Below are 24,179 nucleotides of genomic sequence, written 5' to 3'. Positions count from 1 at the left end.
CCTCTTGTCAATCTGCCCATCTCTCTATTTATATATTATCTATCTATTTAAATAACATTGAGCTGCTATGCAGTAACTGGTGTTTTATGTATATTATCTCATTGCAAGCTCAAAAGTCATTTGATACATTTATAGTTGAAAACATTGAGGCTTAGAAAAAATAAGTAGTAAGTAATATGTTGGTATTTTCTTAAATACAAGTGATAGAGCCACTTGACTCTATCATGTTCTCCAGGACTCTCCCATCTGGCAGGTTACTCTTACCTGATGCAACTCAACTAGCAGCCTTCTCCTTCACTTCATCTAGGTCTTTGTTAAAATACCACTTCCAAAGTGAGGCCTTCTTTGATTACCCTGTTTGCAACTGAGTTATACTTCCCCATCTACTTTATTGCTTTAGTTGTTCTCTTTAGCATCCATCACCTTATATAACTTAGTTTTTCATTTGGTTTATTATCTGCTCCACCCTGCATATAAGCTCCATGAAATAAATATTTCCTGTTCTGTTCTTTGTTATTCTTTGCACCTAGAATAATGTTGGCACATATAAGTATTCAATAAATGTTTTGTTAAATGAATTGGATAAGCCAAATTTACACAGTCCTTAGGTGAACCCGAGTTTCCACTGGGAGAGATAAAAGAGCAAAGCAAAGTTCACATTCTGTGAGCCACAGATAAATCTTGAGGTCTAGTGGTAGCTGAAGTAGAAAACGATCAGAAGAGAGCAGCTCAGGAATGAATGCATGGGGAAAAAAGGCTCAATGTAATTGGCAGAGTAGATATTTTGACTTGCCTTTGTTCATTCTTAAAAACATGATGTATAGTTGGATAAAATTCTGTTAAAGAACTAGAGCAATATGACAGAATTGCAAAACCTGATTTTTGGCCATGTGTTGGCTTTGGAGCAACTAAGCATTACCCAATGGTGGCCCCAGAAGAGGCTGTTAGGATCCCATAGGATTGTACTCTTCTTGGGGGAGGCAATATAAATTTCATGGTTCTCTAGAATATTGTCTGCCCAGGGACAGCATACTTAAGGGTTGGTGAAATATTCCTGTCCTCTCTGTGCTCAGTGATTAGAGAAGCAGAATTGCAGAATGGAACATGAACAAACTAGAACTAATCTTGTAGATTTTGGTGGTTGGTTTGCAGCTTATTGAGGTCAGGGTGCTGGAATGGATTTTTTTTCTTCTTTTGATGTGGAAGCCAGTAGACTAGTAGACTAGATGATGAGGGTTTGAGCAATAGGGTTGCAAGTTGTGTAGCAGATTATACATTTGATATTCCAGAGACAAGTTCATTAAAGACGTTATTCCAGTTGACAGAACAGCACTTGTGTAGAGCTGCCAGATTTGATGCTATAAAGGAAAAACAGCAAAGGAAACACTTTGGAAATGAATTACAGTTTGTATTAACTGAATGATATATTAATCTTTTCCATCATTGAAGCAGGAGGGAGAATGAGCAGTGAATGCTAACAGAGCATTATATGGATACCACTTGCAGTTCTTATTTCTTTGATATCCATAGACATGGACTTGAGAAACTTTCTTAAAAGAAAGTTTAACTTGCTGCAATATTTATAACAGTTTTTCTTTTGTGATCTATTTAGTTACAAGAGCTTGAGAAGCTTGCAAGTTCAAGATTATTTGGGTTAGTAACTGTCCCAGCTTTCCAATTTTTAAGTGTCTCCAGAAAAAGTTATGCTTGTATCTGGCTTCTTTCTGGAGAATTTGAGAATAAGGCTAGTAGAGAGCAGTCACATCTTCTGCCAGGGCGGGAGTTTAGAACTAACAATGGATTGCAGGGCACATAGACCTGGAAACTTACCAGCTGTGTGACATAGGGCAGGTTGCAGAACATCTCTGAGGCTCATTTCTAAAATCTGGAAAGTGAGAACACTAGTTTCATTTTGCAGAGATGCTATGAGAAGAAATGAGATATCATATGTAAAAATATTTAGTACTGTGCATCCAGGAAGTTGATTTTACTTTTTTCTCTCTGTTTTGGGAGAAAATCACACTCTGTTTCTGGATCCTCTTCTCAAAAAGGATTTGAACTGATGGGATTATTTTTAAACGGGAAAAAGTGTCATGAAGAAGAAACAAAACCAATGGCTTCTGTCTTTAGACATTTATCTAATAATCTTTTATCTAATAATATTCTAATAATATTAATCTAATAATAATAATTATTATTATTATCAGTGACTTTCCTGCAGATGGGGTTTTAAAACAGCTTTGTAACACTTTGGTGATCTATTTATGTGTGTATATATGTATGTATGTATATATGTATTTCAAAGACAAAGATATATTGAGGATTTATTTTACAGTGTTTTATGTAGCATCTAAAGGAAATACAAGTGAGGAGAAGTCAAGTTTAGTAACTTTTTATTACATACCATTACAATAATAGAAGCTTACAGATGATTATCCCATTTAGTTTTATGTTGTTTTGTTTTACACTACTGATGTACCCTTGGGATTCTTTTTTTTAAATAATAAATTTATTTTTTATTGGTATTCAATTTGCCAACATACAGAATAACATCCAGTGCTCATCCCATCAAGTGCCCCCCTCAGTGCCCGTCACCCAGTCACCCCCACCCCCCACCCTCCTCCCCTTCCACCACCCCTAGTTCATTTCCCAGAGTTAGGAGTCTTTATGTTCTGTCTCCCTTTCTGATATTTCCTACCCATTTCTTCTCCCTTCCCTTCTATTCCCTTTCACTATTTTTTATATTCCCCAAATGAATGAGACCATATAATGTTTGTCCTTCTCCAATTGACTTATTTCACTCAGCATAATACCCTCCAGTTCCATCCACGTTGAAGCAAATGGTGGGTATTTGTCATTTCTAATGGCTGAGTAATATTCCATTGTATACATAGACCACATCTGCTTTATCCATTCATCTTTGGATGGACACTGAGGCTCCTTCCACAGTTTGGCTATTGTGGACATTGCTGCTAGAAACATCGAGGTGCAGGTGTCCCGACATTTCATTGAATCTGAATCTTTGGGGTAAATCCCCAACAGTGCAATTGCTGGGTCGTAGGGCAGGTCTATTTTTAACTCTTTGAGGAACCTCCACACAGTTTTCCAGAGTGGCTGTACCAGTTCACATTCCCACCAACAGTGCAAGAGGGTTCCCTTTTCTCCGCATCCTCTCCAACATTTGTGGTTTCCTGCCTTGTTAATTTTCCCCATTCTCACTGGTGTGAGGTGGTATCTCATTGTGGTTTTGATTTGTATTTCCCTGATGGCAAGTGATGCAGAGCATTTTCTCATGTGCGTGTTGGCCATGTCCATGTCTTCCTCTGTGAGATTTCTCTTCATGTCTTTTGCCCATTTCATGATTGGGTTGTTTGTTTCTTTGGTGTTGAGTGTAATAAGTTCTTTATAGATCTTGGGTACTAGCCCTTTATCTGATATGTCATTTGCAAATATCTTCTCCCATTCTGTAGGTTGTCTTTGAGTTTTGTTGACTGTATCCTTTGCTGTGCAAAAGCTTTTTATCTTGATGAAGTCCCAATAGTTCATTTTTGCTTTTGTTTCTTTTGCCTTCATGGATGTATCTTGCAAGAAGTTACTGTGGCCGAGTTCAAAAAGGGTGCTGCCTGTGTTCTCCTCTAGGATTTTGATGGACTCTTGTCTCACATTTAGATCTTTCATCCATTTTGCCATCCATTTGATGGGCACTGAGGGGGGCACTTGACAGGATGAGCACTGGGTGATATGGTATATGTTGGCAAATTGAACTTCAGTAAAGTGAAAGGAATATAAAACCCTACTTATTATAAAAAAATAAAAAGAAAAAAATAAAGAGGTTGAGAGGAGAAAAAATAGTTTTCGTTGTGAACAGAACACATAATATTAAATTTAGCATTTCAGCCATTTTAAAATGCACAGTTCAGTAATGTTAAGCATATTCACACTGATATGCAACAGAGTTCTATAACTTTTTCATACCACAAAACTGAAACGTTCTACCTGTGAAACAACTCCCTGCTCTTCCCCTCCCACGGAGTCACTGGTAACCACTACTCCACTTTCTGCTTCTATGAATTTGACTACTTTAGATACCTCATATAAGTGGAATCATAACATATTTGTCTTTTAATGTCTGGCTTATTTCAATGTTATAGTGTGTGCCAGAGTTTCTTTCCTTTTTAAAGCTGAATGGCATTCTATTATACACATACACCACATTTTGTTTATCCATTCATCTGTAGATGGACAGTTGGGTTGCTTCCACTTTTTGGCTGTTTTGAAAAATGGTGCTATGAAAATATGTGTATGTTTTTCTCTTGAAGACCTCACTTTCAGTTTATTTTACTTGTATATTCAGAGTTGGGATCTCTGGATCATATGATAATTCTATTTTTTGTTTTTTCAGGAGCCATCATACTATTTTCCATAGTGGTTGCACAATTTTACATTCTCACCAATAGTACATAAGGGTTACTGTTTCTCCACATCATCACCAACACTTGCTATTCTTTTTTTTTTTTTTTTTTAAGATTTTATCTATCTATTCATGAGAGACACACAGAGAGAGGCAGAGACACAGGCAAGGGAGAAGCAGGTTCCCTGTGGGGAGCCTGTTTAGTGAGTTGATCCCAGGACCCCAGGATCATGACCTGAGCCAAAGGCAGGTGCTCAACCACTGAGCCACCCTTGTGCCCCTGTTTGTTTTGATAGGTTTTCCTAATAGGTATGTGGTGATATAGTAATTTAGACTTCAATTTCTCTAATGATTAGTGATGGGACTTAGAGGTTATTAGTAGCTAGAGTTAATCACAGAGTGATTTCAGAGTGTAAATTAATAAGTATGTTCTGGGGTGGGTTAGAATTTGTAAGCTAGGTAAGTTGCTGGAAGAACCAAACTCTTATCTTTGGAATGCATGCATCTTGGGATTTACTGTCAAAACAGTTTATGATCATTTTGGAGAACATTTGGATCTGAATGAGTCAGTGTTGAAATAATGTGAGTGTAGTAGTTTCTGTTGCATATAATGGCTTAGTGTGTAAGCCATGTCGGTCTGCAAACTGTGGTTTCTGTTTCATTATTCTTTTTGCCAGGGTCACTTTGTCATGCTTCACGATGCTCTATACAGTGATTGGCAGCCAGATGCCTATCTTTCAGGGTTACTGTAATAAGAGGTACTGAGGTAATTAAGATAACATCGTTTTGGACACAGTGCCTGGTACACAGTAAGTGCTGATTAAATAGTAGCAGTTAAGTTATGGTGATAGCAATAGTGTAGTTTTAAGAAATGTGTCAGTAGTGGAGATAATGATAGCTGTAGAACCTATTTTTTTCTGTATCATGTACTTCCAACCAATCCCATTACCACTGCCCTAGTGTAGGAATTCATCATTAGGGATCATTGGTTTCCTCCTCCTTTGCCCTATCTAGTCACATCACCAATGATGAAATGACCTAAGACCCAAGTTTAAGCCAGTCACTCTCCTACTTAAAACTCCCCAGTGACTCTTCTCTGACCTTAGAACAAAGTCTAGGGTCCTTTATTCTTGCATTTATGCCAGCCTCTACCCAGCTTTCTGGCTTCATCTCCTACAATCCCTGCCACAGTATTTATTCTTCAGAGCTCTCGTGCTTTAGTATCTCATAAAATTCCTGCTATATTATTTCCCTTAAAATTTTGATTCATACACACTTATATAAAAGCTTATATAAAAAAAATAAAAGGTATCCTATCGCTCATACTTTCTATTTTTAGTTCTTTTTTTTCTTTTCTTTAGCTCCCGTCTACCGTTTCCCATCTTACTTTCCCTCTACCTCGCTTGCATTTATTGCTGTAATAACATCATATTAACAACTTTGAGGTATTCTTTTGAGTTTATTCTGGGCTCATACAATGTTATGTAAACAGATGTGCGTATGTGAGTGTGTATGTGGATTCGCATACATATTCCTATTTATACATGTTACTGGGTGTATACAATCCCCACTGTCAGTTCCTGCTAAACCTAAGACTTCTTTAACACTACTGAGCCTTTATTTTAGGGGAGAAATTTGGTGAAAATGTTACTGTTTCCCCACAAGTCACCACCATTCTCTGACTCAGTTACTTAACTGAGGGCCCAATATCTGCGAGAGCTTGATGTTTTTAATTTGAAAGTCCCGTTGTCATTTCTGTCACCTTAGACGGGAGTGTTAAGAAGAGGTCATTGGCAAATTACTGATTCTAGATGAACAATTTGCTCTTAATTAAAAAGGCTGATGAAACTCTCTTTGGGAAATGAACTCATTCAAATGGGAGATAATTTAAGCTCATCCACTCAGGACCTTTTTTCCCTCTATTTTTCCTTCACCCAGTACATAAAATTTTTATTTAGTCTTGTGGTGTAAGTTGAATTTGACAGGAGCAATTTTTTTTCCATTCAAACCATAAAATTATTATGTTGTCTGAGTTAACATTGTGTTTTCCCCTCAGAAAAAATAATGAGTATCGCTTTCCCTAGAGAGATGGTCTGGCAGTAATGAAGAATGGAGTAAAATTACTCCCTGCTGGGGTTTCAGAATGGTAAGGAAACACAGGATGGTTAAATACACATGAGACTGCAGTCAGAAGGCCAGAGTTCATGCCCAGTTCTGTCACTGAACAGCTGAGTGACCTTGGACAAAGATTTGAAACTGGGTTTCCTTTTCTGTAAAAAAAAAAAAAAAAAAAAAAAGTAATTCCTGCTGTGTATCATTGGCTAGTCTAAGGATCAAATGAGTACCTGTTGTGAAAAGACTGAATGACAGCAGGGTGCAATGTAAACATTGTCAATATTGATGTCTCCTGCTGCTCTGAGAAATAATTTCTTAACAGTCTGCTGGATAGATCCATCAACCAATGACAGTGGTCACTAGACAGAGTGCCATTAGAATAAGAAAGGTAAGTCCAGCCTCTTCCTTGTTTATTCTACAGTCCCCAGTATAAAATTAGGAAGCTGAGGCCCAGAGAGATGAAGTGCTTTAACCAAAGACACACAACTAGTTAGTGGGACACCAGCACTGGACCCTCCACTTCCTGCCCAGTATTCTTTCCCAAACACCCTGCTCCTAACCTTATCAAATAATAATACTCTAGCTTGACATGACCAGTTAGAAATGGAGAAGCAAAAGGGGTTGGGAGTTTGTTTAATGCTCTCCATCCCCATTTATCCCTGGGGGTTCACATTTGCATTTTGTTTGAGGTGGTGTAAAGGAGAATTTAAACTGACTTGAAATGAAATGCCAGATTCTCAGGCACAGAGTCAAACAACTCTCACACCCTGTCTGTGTTAATGATTAAGTGAACAATAACAACAGGCCAATCTTACATAGCTTACTGGAACAGTGTTTCCCAAATAGTATTCTAGGGATCACTTGTTCCAGGGGAGCTGCTCAAATAAAATAACACTTGCTGTATTGATAGACTCCCTGTTGGAGATTCATAGTACACATTAGCATCCCAAGCTCCTAAGCAATGTCACAACAAGGAAAATTTATTTAATTTTGTTTAAAGGTTAAACTGACACATTTGTGTGAAGAAAATGTTTTTCCCCCTTAAACATTTAATATTGATCCCTGGCTTGTTGTTTCTTTTATGCCTAAGAAGAAAAAAGTATCAGTAGATGCCAGCATCTGTCTCCAGGAAGGGGCCCTGCACACTGCTGCCCCTGCCACCTTGCTCCCTAACTTGTGCAGTCCTAGGAAGAGCAGACATGGGCTGCTAAGATTTGCTGGGCCTTAGGAGTTCTCTGTTGGGATGAGGGGAAGAGTTCAGTGCCAGGGTAAACTTAATAACCACTAACCAGATGCAAAATGCACACATCTCAGCAGATGCCAGAGTGAGTAAATGACAACAGCCAAAACCCAGATTAGATTATCTGCATCTCAGGGCACATCCATGTAGACAAAATATGTCCAGGCCCACATACTGTTTGCCCCCAAAGCTTTGATATTTAGTTGTCCTCACTTTTTCTTCCCACTACTTAGACACAACTTAGAGGAAATTGGGTAAAGGAAATGTTGAATTTCTATTTAAATCTTGAATTCAGGGGCACTTGGGTGGTTCAGTTGGTTAAGCGTCTGTTTTTAGCTCAGGTTATGATTCTGAGGTCCTGGGATGGAGCCTCATTTCAGGCTCCCTGCTCAGTGCGGAGCCTGCTTCTCCTTCTCCTTTTGTCCCCTCTCCCCATTCCTGCTTGCTCTCTCTCTCTCTCTTACTCATAAGGTTTTTTTAAAAAAATCTTGAATTCATTGGGTGAAGGTGGGTGGGAAACAGGAACTAGACCAAGGGTCATTCTTTACCTTTGTCAAGTGGGGACTTGAGGTAGAAATCAGTTCAGAAATGGAAAAGTAAAATTTAATTTTTTGCATTCCTGAGTTTGTGGACTGGGAAAAGATTGTACCTACTATAAATTTCACATTGGGATCTTTTCCTACTATTCCACCCATTTCTATGGTTCTAGAAAATTGGTCATTTAACTAATTAACGCATTAAAATATTTTTGAACATCTGTTTCAACCATTCAGTTTATATAAAAAAGAATAAGGCATGATCCTTATTTTAAAGTTGTTCTTAGACCAGTAATGCATATTGTAACAAATGGTCAATTGGGAATAGAAGTTGACTGTACTGATCAGTGAGGAAACACAGGGAATTATTTTTGTAGTAGTAAAGAAGGACATTGAATTTATCTAGTAGAAATAAAGTGGATCAGGTAAATAAGTTAAAAAAATGAAAAGGTAGAGAAAACCTAGTAGAAAGACATATAAAAACAAAATTGACAGGATGTCTTACATTTTTTAGGCTGTATGAATAAAGGGAACAAGATTACAGTTTCACCAGTTAGAGTTAGGAATTCCATAATCCTCAAATTGCTATACACCATTCTCTTGCCCTGAGCCCTCCAAGTTATTATAATAATATTATAATAAAATGAACTAGCAAATGAAGAATACAAGAGAGTAGGGTAATATATACTCAAGGTAGCTCTCCTTTGGGAAAAGTCTGAGGCAGATTTAGGTAAGACTTGCTATAAACTATAGACAGGGAAAAATTTAAATTATATATTAAAAGGCTACATTTTATTTGACCACTGGAGGGCTTCTATGAATAATGCCTCACTGTTATTTCTCCTGCTGGTTGGCATTGGAGAGTCAATAAGTTAGGTAAAATATATATTTATGTGCTTTGCCTATGCTCCCCATTGAGGTTGGTATTTGGAATGGACTTGGAAATACAGTACAAAAGCAGTGAACAATTCTGGGTTGTTATTCCATATAATTTGTTTGAGAAATCATTGATTTTAGTAACCTGTTATTTATATTGATCCTTTTCTCCGTTACTTGGTCCTACAAGGCTGAAATAATCTGGATAGGGGTATTTAATTAGAAACTGGAATAAATGACTTGGTGTTTGAGTAGGGTACGAGTTGATCACTAAGGGGACCCTGTTACCAGGTCTAATAATTTGAGCTGCCGCAGATGCAATTGAATCAAATGCAGATACTTTTGGAATGAACCCATGTGGAATTCTCACAGGAATACTCTCTCTCTGGCCATATATATTTTATTTAATACAGATTTGGTTTTGGAAATACATGTGGCTTTTCATGTCCATACAGAAGGCTGCAGGGAGCTAATTCAGTTAATAGATTTGGAATTATTTTTGAGGGAGTGGAAAAATCTTCCTTACATGGCTAGAGGTAGGGATGGGTAGTAGCAGGGTAGTACGATCTATCTGCAAGGTTTGGATATGATGGAAACTAAAATGAATAAAAAATTAGTGTAAGACAAGAAGGCCAGGGATGAGTACACTGCTCATGGCTTCTTTGTCAGCCTAAGAGCCACCCAACTAGTTTTCAGAGGATCTTATACTGCATTGAAGATGAATTGGGAAAGGAATGTCCCCTTTAGGGGACAGTGACTACAAGTTTTATAGAAGCTCAGATGGCCAGGAAGTATATATTCTGTTAGACCTATCCTAGACCTTAGCCAAAGGGTGCAGTCATAAACCCAGGATGAAAAATCAGCTGTCCCAGGCAGTGTCCATGAAAGCAGGAAAATAGTTAAACAAACCATAAAGTTGATGTTCTGGTGGATTGTTTGAGCTCTGCTTCCCAGACTCAAGACTACTGGTTCCTCATGGAGGAGGTCAGAATGGAAGAGGTTAGAGGCTAAAAGGTAGGCAGTGTCACAGTCTGACTACTAAACTTGTATATTCAGAGTTGGGATCTCTGGATCATATGATAATTCTATTTTTTGTTTTTTCAGGAGCCTGCTTCTCTCTCTGCCTGTGTCTCTGTCTCTCAGTCTCTCTCTCTCTCTCTCTCTGAATAAAATAAATAAATCTTAAAAAAAAAAGAACAAATAATTGTGGATAGTTATGAGGAGGGGCTTTTGTTAAAGGAAGATGAAAAATTTTGAAAAACATATATAAACCAGAAGAATCTTAAATGTGTGGTATTGATCAAAGGATGCATCCATTAGGAAAATCTATTTTATAGGAGGAAGAATAAGTAGTTGTCAGAGTTATATAAAAATAAAATAAATTGTTAGTAAATTTTGTAAAAAAAAAAAAAAAAAGGAATGTAGATCTTAATAAAACTTTGTAGAGAAAGACACCAAATCAGGATGCATATTGTTAGAACAGTAGACTCTGTGAATGAAGGGATCACAAATGTACTTAGCTGGACCAAATAGTATAATCCTTAAGTGTATTTTTCTCTAAAACCAAAAATGAACGTGTTTTGCTTAAGGAGAAGGTGGCAATCTTCTTAGACTTCTCTCCCTGCCTCTTTTTATTGGCCACGAGTGTTCAGACAATCCATAGTGTTAAGTAGAGGAGAACTAGGAGTCAATAATATGTGTAGTATACACTGAGGGCACAGACTAGGGAATATTGAATATTCAAAGAAGGCTCATGTTGTTGACTAACATTGGCATGTCACGTTTGGGCCGGAAAGAATGAGTAGGCATTCTCTATTCTATTCGTGAGGGACTGAAGGAGAAAAGAGAAACATTTTAAGGTGGAAACATAGTATTTGCAAAAATATGGAAGCAAGAAATGCAAAGTGCATTTGAGGAACTGCAACTATTCAGAGATCTAGGAAATAGGACACCCAAGCAGAGTGAGATGAAGTATATTTCAGATCATGGCAGGCCTTGAATGTTGATATAAAGCAGCTGGTTCTTATAAGACATTCTATTGAGGAAAAGTGAATAGATTTAACCAGTTTTTAATATTAGCACATGCAAACCGTGTTTTAACCTCAAGCTATAAAATCCCAAAATCATTTTCTGTACCTTTCATTGCAAACAGATAAAAGAACAATATTCATCTCAAAAAACCTGGAGGGTACACAGGAGGCACATTTAAATTTTAAAGAAATCACTATGAGCTCTTCTTTTGATGTACACAATTCAAATTAAGCTCCAGCTAAAACAAATGAAATCAATTATATATCACAGGCTAACTTTAGAGAACATCCTCTCCTGTCTTAAGTTAATGTGGGACCCATCAGGGCCTGGGACTCAGCACTTGACTGCTGGTCAGGAGGTTTCCTCCTTCTTTTCTGAGAACTCTGCATGATAAAACCAGAGTTCATGATCTCTTAAGGCCTCTAAAGTCTATCTCCAATCACTACTGCTTTGCTTTGCCTGTTGGACTTTGTTTCATTGTGTTAGAACTGTGTTTCAAAAAGAGAGGTTTCTGTTTCTACTGTCACAAATACTTAGTGGTAAAACTACACAAATGTATTCTCTTAGTTCTGGAGGTCAGGAATCAGAAATCAGTTTCAGGGGACTAAAAGGCAAGCTGAAGGCAGGACTGGAGGCTTTGCAGGGGAGAATGTGTTTTATTGCATCATTTTTAAGCTTTTAGTGTTTATTTGACTTGTGCTTCCTCTCAGAGCACATCACTCCAGTCTCTGCTTCTATCATCAGATCACCATCTCCCCTTGTGTAATCAAATATCTCCTTAACTCCTTATAACAACATTTAAGATTACATTTAGGGTCCGTCTGGACAATCCAGATTAATCTCCTTATCTCAAGATCCTTAATTTAATCACATCTACACGTTCTCTTGCCAGCACATTCACAGGTTCCAGGGATTAGAACGTGGATATATTTGGAAATATTACTTAGGTATTATTATAGGAAGGGACTCAAAATCATCAAATTCTTATGTTGCAAATTTGCTTAAATGGCTACCACCATATTGGAAAACCATACTATAAGCTAACCAGATGAGCAATTTTTTTTGTCTTGTTTGCTTGTATCCTGTTCTTATGATTTTACGACCTCAGGAACTCAATCTAATCACCTCTTTTTTCCCCCTGCAACCTTGAGGATAATCAATCATTCAGCACCCTTTTTGTTCATCTGCCTGAAAACAAAGCAAAATATTGGAAGGTCCTCTGATTTTCATTAATACAGGAAAAAATAAGGAATATTGAACATAACCATGCTATTTATTCTTTAATGTTCATGGAAACCTAGTGGGATAGTTATTATCATCATCAGCTTGCAAGTGAGGAAACCAAGGCTCAGAAAAGTTACATACCCAAGGTCACATGGTCACATGGTAAGGAACAGGTCTGTCAAACTTGAAAGTATGTTGTTTTTTTCACTGTACTGTGCTACTGAATACTACAAGGACAGGATAGAATGCTACATTCTAGGAAAAGTTATGAAGTTGTAGAGAAATTGCCAAGGCCTTAGGGTTACTATGCCTGGCTAATAGTTTTTTTTTGGTCTTTTTCCCTGAGTCCCCATAGGCTTTTAGTGTCCTACTGTTACCCTCTTTTATTTCTGACAGTAAAATCATGACCTCATTTCAAAAGGAAGGAAACAGAGGTACAGAGATGTTCAGTGACTAGCCCAGGGTCATGGAAGAAAGTGCTGGGACATACATCCAGTTGTTTTAATTGATGACAATTAAGGATCCAAGATTAAAAAGAAAACAAACAAACACTTTTCTAATTCTCAAGTAGAAACTGTAGACAAGAAAAGCTTCAACACCTAGGTGTCAAGGTATGGGCTTTTACTACCATTGTGGTCTATTAATATAGATGGAAAAGAACCAATATCATATTTTAATGAGGAAATTTCAAATTGATACTCCTTAGCTATGGGGAAATCTGGAGTCAAGAAAATTCCTCTGAAGGGAATTTGAATTATCTATAAAATATGAATCAAGAGGAAAAGGAAGGTGTATTAAGGTTGATTTAATACTATCTGGGATGCCTGTGTGGCTCAGTGATTTGGCGCCTGCCTTTCAGCCCAGGGCCTGACCTGGAGACCAGGGGTCGACCCCTGCATCAGCCTCCCTGCATGGAGCTTGCTTCTCCTTGTGTCTGTGTCTCTGCCTCTCTCTGTCTCTCATGAATAAATAAATAAAATCTTTAAAAAAATAAAAAAAAATCTTTCATACTCACATTTAGTGGGCGGCTATGATGTGCCAGCAAGACTCTGCACATGATACTTTGTGGGGGTGTTAGATCTAATTTTTCATAGCAACCTAAAAAGTAGTCTTAGCATAATTAAAAAAAAATTTTTAAAGTCTTTTTTAAAAGATTTTATTTATATATTCATGAGAGAGAGAGAGAGAGAGGCAGGCAGAGACACAGGCAGAGGGAGAAGCAGACTCCATGCAGGGAGCTTGACATGGGACTCAATCCTGCGACTCCAGGATCAGGCCCTGGGCTGAAGGTGGTGCTAAACCGCTGAGCCAGCCAGGCTGCCCAAAAAAGCCATTTTTTAAAGAATAGTTTTAGGTTCAGGGCAAAATTGAAAAGGCACAGAGATTTGCTCCATGCATGCAACCTTCTCTACTGTCAACATCCTGCACTACAGAGAAACATTTGTTGCAATCAATGAACCTACATTGACATATCCTTAGCACTCAAAGTCCATACTTTACCTTAGGAGTCACTTGTTGTTGTATATTCTATGGGGTTTGTATAGTCTCTTGATGTTGTAAATTCTATGGGCTTTGACAAATGAATGGTATGTATCCACCATTATAATATCATACAAATTAGCTTCACTGGCCTAAGAATCCCCTGCACTCAGCCTATTCAACTTTCTGCTCTCTCTACTCCCAGGCCCTATCTCCATATTTTCACCTGTTCCAAAATGTCATTTAGTTGGAATCATATAGTATGTAGCTTTTTCAGATAGGCTTCCTTCACTTAGTAGTATGCATTTAAGGTTTCTCTAAGTCTTTTCATGGCTTGATAGTTCATCTCAATTTATCACTGAATGATATTGCGTTGTCTGGATGTACCACATTTAAAAAAAATCTATACAGGTACTGAAGGATATCTTGGTTGTTTCCATGTTTTGGTAATCATGTATAAAATAGCTATAAACAGGGACAGCTGGGTGGCTTAGTGGTTTAGCACCTGCCTTCAGCCCAGGGGGTGATCCTGAGGTCCTGGGATCCTGAGTCCTGCATTAGGCTCCCTGCATGGAGCTTGCTTTTCCTCCTGCCTGTGTCTCTGCCTCTTTCTCTGTGTCTCTCATGAATAAATGAATAATAAAATGTTTAAAAAAACATAGTTATAAACATCCATGTGTAGGTTTTTGTGTTGATGTAAGTTTTCAGCTCCTTTGGGTAAATAATAAGGGATACAGTTGCTGTATCATATGGTAATAGCTTTGTAAGAAATTGCCAAACTGTATTCCAATGTGGCTATACCATTTTATATTCCTACCAGCAATGAATGACAGTTCCTGCTGCTTCACATCCTTATCAGCATTTGGTGTTATCAGTGTTTTGGATTTTAGCCATCCCAATAGATACATAGTGGTATCTTACTGTTATTTTAATTTGCAATTTCCTAATGATAATGTTGTTGAACATCTTTTACATAAAAACCTCATATCTATGCATCTCCTTTGCAAGGTGTCAGGTCTTTTGCCCATTTAAATCTGGTGGTTCATTTTCTTGTTGCATTTAGAAAGTTTTTTGTATATTTTAGGTAACATATGTGTCTTTTGAAAATAGTTTCACCTAGTCTGTGGTACATCTTCTCATTCTCTTAACATGGTCTTTTTTGGAGCAGAATTTTTTAGTTTTAATCAAGTCCAGTTTATCAATTCTTTCTTTTATGGATTATGCCTTTGGTGTTGTATCTAAAAAGTCATCACCTTATCCAAGGTCAACTAGATTTTCTTCTAGGCTCTCTCTCAGGAGTTTTGATATGTTGCATTTCATATTTAGGTCTATGGTCCATTTCAAATTAATTTTTGTGAAAAGGGTAAGGCCTGTGTCCGGATTCTGATTTTGTTTTGTCATGTGGCTTTCCAGTTATTCTAGTACTACTTGTTGAAAAGACTGTCTTTGCTTCTTGTATTGAGTTTGATGCTTTGTTAAAGATCTGTATACTATATTTACGTCAGTCTATGAGTTTATTTTTGGTGGGTTCTCTATTCTGATCTGTTGTGAGGTTTTCATTGGTTGGTTTATTTTGTATTTTTACCATCACTACATTGTTTTGATGACTGTAGTTATCTAGTAAGTCTTAAAGTTGGGTAGTGTCAATTCTCCAACTTTGTTCTTCTCCTTCAAAATTGTGTTGACTCCTCTGGGTCTTCTGTTTTTCCATATAAACTTTGGAATAAGTTTATTGATATCACAAAAATAACTTATTGAGATTTGATTTGGATTGTATTAAATCTATAGATCAGAGGGGCGGGGCAAGATGGTGGAGGAGTAGGGTCCCTAAGTCACCTGTCCCCACCAACTTACCTAGATAACTTTCTTTTTTTTTTATTTTTTTAATTTTATTTTTATTTTTTTTTTCCTAGATAACTTTCAAATCATCCTGAAAACCTACGAATTCGGCCTGAGATTTAAAGAGAGAACAGCTGGAATGCTACAGTGAGAAGAGTTCCTGCTTCTAACAAGGTAGGAAGACAGAAAAAAAATAAAGAATCCGGTGGCAGAGGGCACCCCCCTCCCCCCACCCCGCGAGGAGCCGGGCTAAGGCCCAGCCACGACTGCCCCCAGGACAGGAAAGCCCAGTCCTGGAGAAGCAGGAACTTTAAAAATCTTCCTGGATGGAAAGGCGCTCCAGGGAACTCGGGCAGGATCCCGGGATGGGCAGTGGAGCCCCAGGTTCCCGGGGTCACTAACATAGGAGGTGCCCCCAGGGGAGGGCGCGCCACACACCACCAGCCGAGCTCCCTAAAGGGCTGGCGGGGGGGGGCCCGGGGAGCAGCTCAGCGGCGGCTCGGCGCGGAGGGGGCTGGGCGGCCCCGGGAGTGTGATTCCAGCAGCACAGGCCCCAGAGCCCAGGACGCCGGGGGACACAGCCCAGGACCCTGCGCTCCCCCTGGGACAGGTGGAGGTGGGGAGGACACAGGACAGCAAGGACGCTCCTGCTGCCGGAACCCCGAGCTGTGCAGATCGGCGCCTACACCCCCGGAGCATGCAGGCCCCTGCGGACTGGGAGCTGTGGAAGTTACTGCGGGAGCTGACTTCAGGGCGGGAGACCTGGCCGAGCCAGTCTTGTTCCTCCTGGTGTTACCCTGTGCCTGGGACGGAGCAGGGTCACCAGGGAGCAGGGGCCTCACAAGAAAAACAGCTCCCACCGAGCCCTGCACCCGGCAGGGGGCGGAGCAGCTCCCCCAGGAGCACACACCAGAGAATCAGCACAGCAGGCGCCTCCCCCAGAAGACCAGGCTGGAAGGACAGGGGAAGGGCAAGTTCTTGACCTAGCAGTGCTAGAAAGCTCCAGGGGAGTAGATGGATTTACCAGTATATAGAACCAGAGGATACCCCTCTTGTTTTTGTTTTTGTTTTTTGTTCTTTGTTTTTCCCTCTTTTCTCTTTTTTTCTTCCATTTTCCTGTACAACTTGTTTTTAGCCTCTCTGCACTGAGCAAAAAGACTAGAAAAAAGAACTCACCACAAAAGAAAGAATCAGAAACAGTCCTCTCTCCCACAGAGTTACAGAATTTGGATTACAATTTGATGTCAGAAAGCCAATTCAGAAACACAATTATAAACCTACTGGTAGCTCTAGAAAAAAAGCATAAAGGATTCAAGAGACTTCACGACTGCAGAATTTAGATCTAATCAGGCAGAAATTAAAAATCAATTAAATGAGATGCAATCCAAACTGGAGGTCCTAACGATGACAGTTAATGAGGTAGAAGAACGGGTGAGTGATATAGAAGACAAGTTGATGGCAAGGAAAGAAGCTGAGGAAAAAAGAGAAAAACAATTAAAAGACCATGAGGATAGGTTAAGGGAAATAAATGACAGCCTCAGAAGGAAAAAATCTACGTTTAATTGAGGTTCCAGAGGACGCTGAAAAGGGCAGAGGACCAGAAAACATATTTCAACAAATCATAGCTGAGAACTTCCCTAATTTGGGGAGGGAAATAGGCATTCAGATCCAGAAGAGAGAGATACCCCGAAAATCAATAAAAACCATTCAAAACCTTGAAATTTAATAGTGAAACTTGCAAATTCCAAAGATAAAGAGAAAATCCTTAAAGCGGCAAGAGAAAAGAGATCCCCAACTATATTGGGAGAGGTATTAGTTTAACAGCAGACCTCTCCACAGAGACCTGGCAGGCCAGAAAGGGTTGGCAGGATATATCAGGGTCCTAAATGAAAAGAACCTGCAGCCAAGAATACTTTATCCAGCAAGGCTCTCATTCAGAATAGGAGAGATCAAGAGCTTCCAAGATAGGCAGAAACTGAAAGAATGTGTGGCCACCAAGCCAGCTCTGCAAGAAATACTATGGGGGACTCTGTAAAAGAAAGAGGAAGTCCAAAGAAATGATCACAAAAACAGGGACTGAAAAGGTAATATTATGACACTAAATTCATATTTTTCCAATAGTAACTCTCAATGTGAATGGGCTTAATGATCCCATCAAAAGGCACAAGGTTTCAGACTGGATAAAAAAACAAGACCCATCTATTTGTTGTCTGCAAGAGACTCATTTTAGACAGAAAGACACCTCCAGCTTGAAAATAAAAGCTTGGAGAACCATTTATCACTCAAATTTTCCTCAAAAGAAAGCAGGGGTAGCCATCCTCATGTCAGATAAATTAAAGTTTGTCCCAAAGACTGTAGTAAGAGATGAAGAGAGACACTATATCATACTTCAAGGACCTATCCAACAAGAGGACCTAACAATAATGAATATTTATGCCCCTAAAGTGGGAGCTACCAAGTATATCAATCAATTAATAACCAAAGTTAAGACATACTTAGATAATAATACACTAATCGTGGGAGACTTTAACATGGTGCTTTCTGTAAAGGACAGATCTTCTAAGCACAACATCTCCAAAGAAACAAGAGCTTTAAATGATACACTGGACCAGATGGATTTCACAGATATTTACAAAACTTTACATCCAAACGCAACTGAATACACATTCTTCTCATGTGCACATGGAACTTTCTCCAGAATAGTCCATATACTGGATCACCAATCAGATCTTAACCAATACCACGAGATTGGGATTGTCCCCTGCATATTTTCAGACCATAATACTTTGAAACTATAACTAAACAACAAGAAGAGGTTTGGAAAAAATTCAAACACATGGAGGTTAAAGAGCATCCTGCTAAAATTGAAAGGGTCAACCAGGAAATTAGAGAAGAATTAAAAAGATTCATGGAAACTAATGAGAATGAAGATACAGCCATTCAAAATCTTTGGGATACAGCAAAAGCAGTCCTGAGAGGGAAATGCATCACAATACAAGCATCCATCCAAAAACTGGAAAAAACTCAAATATACAATCTAGCCTAGCACCTAAAGGAACTGGAGAAACAATAGAAAATAAAACCTACACCCAGCAGAAGAAGAGAGTAAATAAAGATTTGAGCAGAACTCAATGAAATAGAAACCAGAAGAACTTTGGAACAGATCAACAAAACCAGGAGTTGGTTCTTTGAAAGAATTAATAAGATAGACAAACCATTAGCCAGCCTTATTAAAAACAAAAGAGAAAAGAATATAATTAATAAAATCATGAATGAAAAAGGAGAGATCACCACCAATACCAAGGAAATACAATTTAAAAAACTTATTATGAGCAGCTATATGCCAATAAATTAGGCAATCTAGAAGAAATGGACGCATTTCTGGAAAACCACAAACTACCAAAACTGGAACAGGAAGAAATAGAAAACCTGGACAGGCTGATAATCAGGGAGGAAATTGAAGCAGTCATCAGGAACCTCCCAAGACACAAAAGTCCAGGGCCAGATGGCTTCCCTGGGGAATTCTATCAAACGTTTATAGAAGAAACAATACCTATTCTACTAAAGCTATTCCGAAAGATAGAAAGGGATAGAATACTTCCAAACTTTTTCTTTGAGGCCAGCATCATCTTAATTCCAAAACCAAAGGCTCCACTAAAAAGGAGAATAGACCAATATCCCTGATGAACACAGATGCAAAAATTCTCAAAAAGATACTAGCCAATAGGATCCAACAGTGCATTAAGAAGATTATTCACCATGACCAAGTGGGATTTATCCCTGGGATGCAAGGCTGGTTCAACACTCATAAAGCAATCAATGTAATTGATCCTATCAGCAAGAGAAAAAACAAGAACCAAATGATCTCTCAATAGATGCAGAGAAAAAATTTGACAAAATACAGCATCCATTCCTGATCAAAACTCTTCAGAGTGTAGGGATAGAGGGAACATTCCTCAGCATCTTAAAAGCCATCTATGAAAAGCCCACAGCTAATATCATTATCAGTGGGGAAACACTGGGAGCCTTTCCCCTAAGATCAGAAACACGACAGGGATGTCTACTCTCACCACTGCTATTCAACATAGTACTAGAACTCCTAGCCTCAGAAATCAAGGAACAAAAAGAAATCAAAGCATTCCAATTGGCAAAAAAGAAGTCAAACTCTCCCTCTTCGCAGATGACATGATACTGTACATAGAAAACCCAAAAGACTCCACCCCAAGATTGCTAGAACTCATATAGCAATTTGGCAGTGTGGCAGGTTACAAAATCAATGCCCAGAAGTCAGTGGCATTTCTATACACTAACAATGAGACTGAAGAAAGAGAAATTAAGGAGTCAATCCCATTTACAATTGCACCCAAAAGCATAAGTTACCTAGGAATAAACCTAACCAAAGAGCTAAAGGATCTATATCCTAAAAGACACAGAACACTTCTGAAAGAGGAAGACACAAAGAGATGGAAAACTATTCCATGCTCATGGATTGGAAGAATTAAAATTGTGAAAATGTCAATGCTACTCAAGGCAATTTACACATTTAATGCAATCCCTATCAAAATACCATGGACTTTCTTCAGAGAGTTGGAACAAATCATCCTAAGTTTTTTGTGGAATAAGAAAAGACCCCAAATAGCCCGGGGAATATTGAAAAAGAAAACCATAGCTGGGGGCATCACAATGCCAGATTTCAGGTTGTACTACAAAGCTGTGGTCATCAAGACAGTGTGGTACTGGCACAAAAACAGACACATAGATATTGGTTTTGAACATAAATGGGGATGCCTCACCCTTGGAGACTGGAGAGAAGAAATAAAAAACAGATCCTAAGCTTTTGGATGTTTCTAAAGACTAGTAAAGTCAGACTTTAAAACAAGCTGAAAAATAAGCAATTTAAACCACAAAGCACTCTCTAGAAGTACTGAAAAGAACAGAGGAAACTAAGGCAAGCTGTAAAGGATGCTGTGTCTAAGAAACCGATCCCACTGGAGGACCTGAAGGAGAAAAGACCAGGTAAAAGAATTGAGAGGAAAGAGGAGGAAGAAGAGGAAGCACTTCCTTTGGATATGATGCATGAAGATGACTTGCAGTTAATGATAAAGTTAGGACAAAGAGCCTCTTTTCTAACAAGAGATCTTTCTTCTAGTGAACCTGTTCACTCCAAGAAACGAAAGCATGAGCATGTTATATATAAATATGAAAAAATACCAAGAACTTTGCAAACTGCACCAGAGAAGGAACTGATTCACTTGCTTCCCATCAAAGATAAAAGTGGTATAATCCCACAGACCAGGGAGAAGCAAGTTATTGACAATAACCAAGATGAAGAGGATCAAGAAGAGGTGGAACTTTTTTTTTTAATTTTTATTTATTTATGATAGTAACACAGAGAGAGACAGAGGCCGAGACACAGGCAGAGGGAGAAGCAGGCTCCATGCACCGGGAGCCCGATGTGGGATTCGATCCCGGGTCTCCAGGATTGCGCCCTGGGCCAAAGGCAGGCGCCAAACCGCTGCGCCACCCAGGGATCCCGAAGAGGTGGAACTTGAGGAAGAGATTGTTGAAGATCCCATTCGAGAACTGACATTAGAAGAACATGTAATTGAAAGAAGGAAGAAGCTATAGAAGAAGAAAATGCATATTGCAGCTTTGGCATCTGCCATATTATCAGATCCAGAAACTAATATTAAAAAATTGAAAGAACTACGTTCTATGCTGATGGAACAGGATCCTGATGTGGCTGTTACTGTTCAAAAGCTGGTGATAGTTTCCCTGATGGAGTTATTTAAAGACATTACTCCTTCATATAAAATATGACCCCTCAGAAGCAGAAAAATCCACCAAGATCCGCAAAGAAACCCCAAAATTAAGATAATTTGAAGAAGGCCTGGTTAGCCAATGTAAATTTTATTTGGAAAATATGGAGCAAATGGTAAAAGACTGGAAGCAAAGGAAACTGAAGAAAAGTAATGTAGTTTCTTTAACAGCCTACAAAGGACTGGTGGAAGTGGCTGTGTAGAGCCTGTGTGACCTGTTGGGTGTCACTACCTCATTTCAACTTTTACAACAACATCATTGTATTGATTGTCCCTCTCATGAATGACGTGTCAAAGTCGATCTCTGGAATGTGTTGTGAGGCAGTAAGGAAATTGTTTAAGCAAGATAAATTAGGTCAAGCTTCCCATGGTGTGATTAAAGTGATTTCTGGTGTTGTGAAGGGCAGAAATTATGAAGATAGGACAGAGATGTTAAAGACATTCTTGTGCTTAAGAATCAAGGAAGTAGAAGTGATAAAAGATATAGAGGACATTAATAAACCAAAAAAGTTCATGACTTTCAAGGAAAAGAGAAAAACTCTATCAAGAATGCAGAAAAAAGTGGAAGAAAGCAGAAGAGAAACTAGAGCGAGAGCTTCTGGAGGCAGAAGCTTCAGAGAACACAGAGAGAAAACTTAAACTGCACATGGAGACTCTGAATATTGTGTTTGTAACCTACTTCAGAATATTGAAGAGGGCCCAGAGTGTCACCTCTCCTGCCAGCAGTTCTAGAAGGCCTTGCCAAGTTGGCTCACCTTATAAAAGTGGAGTGTTTTGATGATTTATTAGTAATACTTCATGCTCTCATTGAGTCTGGTGACCTAAGCTATCGAGAAAGCCTGTGTCCAGACTGCTTTTCATATGCTTTCTGGGCAAGGTGATGTTCTGAATATTGATCCGAGGAAATTCTATACACATCTATATAAAACACTATTTAAGTAACATGCAGGTGCTACCAATGAAGTTGTCACGATTGTACTCCAGTGCCTTGATGTCATGCTAACAAAGTGCAGAAAGCAGGTTTCTCAGCAGAGAGCCCTTGCCTTCATCAAGCGTCTTTGTACCTTGTTCTTCATGTTCTTCCAAATTCAAGCATTGGCATTTTAGCAACTAACAGAATATTAATGTACACTTTCCCAAAAACAGATCTGTTACTTGACAGTGAATCTCAGGGCAGTGGGGTTTTCCTTCCTGAGTTGGATGAGCCCGAGAACTGTAATGCTCAGAACACTGAGCTTTGGGAATTGCATGCACTGCAGAGACATTACCATCCCATCATGCGGAGATTTGCAGCCCACCTGATGGCTGGAGCCCCCTCTGAAGGCTCAGTAACGCTCAAGCCAGAGTTGAGCCAGAGATCTGCTGCAGAACTCTTTGAGACCTACAGCATGGCTGCAATGACATTCAATCCGCCCATTGAATCTTCAAGTTCCAAAAGAAAGAATGAAGTTTTACAAGAGGATTCATTTTTGAATGAAGATTTAAATTAACTAATCAAAAGACATTGCCGTGAAGCAGCTACTCAATTGCTTCTGGATTCTACCAAATATTTGAAAACATCACTATGGTAGAAGAGTGAAATGTCACTGGACTTTATTGTATATTTGTGTTTGTTTAGATGCATACAGAGACATATTAGTTTATTTAGGAAATTCTCTTTTTATACAAGGGAATCTTCCTGAGAAAATGCATAAAGGAGGGAGAATTTCCCTTTTCATGGCACGGGGTTCTGCCCCAATTCTGAAATTGTAATTAAGAAAGGAGAATTGAAAGTCCTCCACTCCCATATTTTGAAGTTTCTTAAAGACACTGCTTTTTAAAAACTTAATATACATCTAAGGGTGCCTGGGTGGCTCATTTGGTTGAGCATCTGACTCTGGATTTAAGCTCAGGTCATGATCTCAGGGTCATGAGATTGAGCCCCACATTGGGCTCTGTGCTGGGCGTGGAGTCTGCTTAAGATTCCCTCTCTCCCTCTACCCAAATTTCCTGCTCTCTCTCTTCCTCTCTAAAAAACCCCCAAAAACAATATACATCTTAAGTTATAGTTTAAAAAAGATTTTTGGAGTGAACTTAATTGGATTATAGTTGTTAGATTAAAATGAGGGCATAGAGTGCAGAAAAATGAAGACCACGAGATTGGTTTTTTACCATTCAGCTACTCTTTATAACCAAACTCTCTCAAATGAAATAAGTACATTTTTATTACAATACAATATAGATGGAAATGAGACAAGTTCTATATTTGAGTATATTTTCAGGAAGATTTTTGAGAAAAGAAAAAAATAGCTTGAAATTGGACACCAAGTTCATTGGATCTTGCTGAATGACACACTTTAAGAAGTAACCTAGTTTGATCTTTTTTAAAAAAATGAGAGTATTCATTAAGGTTACTTTCAAAAAAAGTTTGAATGTGGTCCTAGTCTCTACAGAGTTCGTTGCATTTTCTGATGTGCTCTGGAGGGTGTTGGGGGATGAACTCTGGGTGGGAAAACCAAGTTGAAGACTTGACTCTGTTTTAAGGATATGGTACTGTTGAAGGGCTTTTCCTCTTTTCCTTCTCCTCTTTCTCCTATTCCTCTTCCTTCTCTTCCTTGTCATCTTTGTAC

The 24,179-nt window shown here is 38.7% G+C and overlaps 1 pseudogene; it reads left to right on the top strand.

The window, feature by feature from the left end:
- Positions 1–20,529: 20,529 nt before the first annotated feature.
- LOC112932331 (nucleolar complex protein 3 homolog pseudogene) lies at positions 20,530–23,141 on the top strand (annotated as a pseudogene).
- The last annotated feature ends 1,038 nt before the right edge of the window (positions 23,142–24,179 follow it).

Source organism: Vulpes vulpes, chromosome 11, assembly GCF_048418805.1.
Source record: "Vulpes vulpes isolate BD-2025 chromosome 11, VulVul3, whole genome shotgun sequence".
Taxonomy (NCBI): domain Eukaryota; kingdom Metazoa; phylum Chordata; class Mammalia; order Carnivora; family Canidae; genus Vulpes; species Vulpes vulpes.
The sequence above is the reverse complement of the archived record's forward strand: the minus strand, read 5'-3'. Positions and strand labels throughout refer to the sequence as shown.